At 37.0% G+C, this 1924-nt stretch overlaps 1 long non-coding RNA gene across 1 annotated transcript in view; it reads right to left on the bottom strand.

Moving 5' to 3' along the window:
* Nucleotides 1-1699: 1699 nt before the first annotated feature.
* Nucleotides 1700-1924, bottom strand: part of LOC109862727 — a 1082-nt gene continuing 857 nt past the window's right edge. Inside the window, exon 3 of the long non-coding RNA XR_002251202.1 lies at nucleotides 1700-1815. This is a non-coding gene — a long non-coding RNA (uncharacterized LOC109862727). The remainder of the gene's footprint in view (nucleotides 1816-1924) is intronic.

The raw sequence follows: 1924 nt of genomic DNA, 5'->3' as shown, positions 1-1924 counted from the left end.
TTTTCGTTTGATTGAATCCCTAACACGTTTTCTAAATAGCTTTCTGCAAGTTTCCGTTTTTCTCCTATTCTCCAATTCAATTTGAAGTTTGGATGTAAGCAACTATTAATTCCTTTTTCTCAAACGTAACGTCAAATCTAAAGTTAAATATCAAATTAATAAAAAATAAATCACAACATTACTTTTTAATTATCAAACTGTATGAACAAAATGTATTAAATACTAATTGTATAAACTCGTGAGATGATGAACCGACATATTTCGGTAGATGCGAGCAAAACCACAAAATGTTCGTGTATGTGCTTTTTATTAAATTCCAAGAAAAATTACAGACGAAAAATTTCGATCTCTTTGTTTGAATCTTTATCAATGTACAACACACATAATTAAATTATTAATGCTTCACATTGTAAGTGCGCAATGATCTTACTACAATAATTTTTAATTTTAATTTGTTTTGTTTTGTACACTGATGAAGATCTATAAACAAGAAATCAAACAGTCTGCAATTTTTCTTGGAATTCAATGTTATCTGCGATTAGCGTCTGTTTTATGGGCATCTGTAGACAGGATGTGTTACGCGAGGCTAGAACCGACTTGATAGCCAATCAATATGCTACTTTTCTACAAAAGCATAATGTTGACTAGCATTGCGCACAACGCATTGAAGCGTTTTTCTGCAGACGCCGTTATGTAAGAAAAATATTATAAATTTGAAAGTAACGATAAAGTAACGCCTCATTTTGTTACTCGTTACCGAAGAAATGTAACGTCGTTACTGCTTTCGTTACACATAAAAAAAAGTAACGTCGTTACGGAGTCGTTACCAAAGAAAAGTAACTGTAACGGTAACGTCGTTACAAGTAACGCGTTACTTTCCAACCCTGGCGTTAACTCTGGGTTTCGTCAGCGCGAGAGCGCCCGCTGAGAATCGCTCGACGGTCCTTGCGAATCGTCGGCAACTCGTATCAGCGTTAGCTCGGGGTTTCGACAGCGCGAGAGCGCCCGCTGAGAATCGCTCAACGGTTCTTGCGAATCGTCGGCAATCCGTATCAGCGTTAGCTCTATTTTAACAAAGGGAGCAACTGTCCTGGTAATTACTTTTAATCTTTGATCGCGTGAGGCACAGGTGACGTATTTGCGACTTAATACTAGCACTTACTACATATTGTTAATCTCGTACTAGGCGGCAGCAAGCAGCAACAGAGCGGCGGTCTCGAGTGAGCTTCAATTAAAAAACAGGATCCACACTTGTTGCAAACACAGTTGTTCTTTTGATCACTTATTTCGCACTTCGTTTACTCGCGTACTGGTCGGGACCGCGCTTTGGAAAATTTTGTTTTTACTGACTCGAAGAGCCCTGCGGGGCTCTTTTATATCCGTGATTCGGAAAACTCGGGACCAATCGAAATTTCACGATAGGTCACCCGATTTCTCGTTATCCGTCGGATTTCCCTTGATTTCACATTCCCGGGGTGTAAGTTTCCGTTTAAGGTAAAAAAAGGAAAATTAACCAAGAAAAAAAAACAGGAATTTTCCAAACTCGATGTTTCTTGATTCTATCAATCACTGATATCCGGTCTCGCGCCAGTACCGCGCGGCGGCGTTCCCGTGATATCATATCTCGTTGTTATTACGTCGCGAGGAGGAAGTGGAGTTCACGGGACGTAACATAAATATAAATAAAAAAATGAACGTTTTTTTTTCACCAATGTAACTGAACAAACTTCCGACTAAATCACTCAGTAGTCTTTGTAAGATATTAAATGTTATTGATCTAACATTGGTTCCGCCTATTCGTGCCACTTGTGTAATCTAAAAAGTAAATAAAATCATATCATCAATTTCATTTCTTTATAAATAAATAAATTATAAATATAAATTAAATTAGAAAGATAAATTATATATATATATATATATATAT

This window comes from Pseudomyrmex gracilis, unplaced genomic scaffold (genome assembly GCF_002006095.1).
Source record: "Pseudomyrmex gracilis isolate BER0280 unplaced genomic scaffold, ASM200609v1 scaffold_2283, whole genome shotgun sequence".
In the NCBI taxonomy this organism is placed as follows: Eukaryota; Metazoa; Arthropoda; class Insecta; order Hymenoptera; family Formicidae; genus Pseudomyrmex; species Pseudomyrmex gracilis.
Note: the sequence above shows the minus strand (reverse complement) of the source record. Positions and strands in the feature narration are given on the sequence as shown.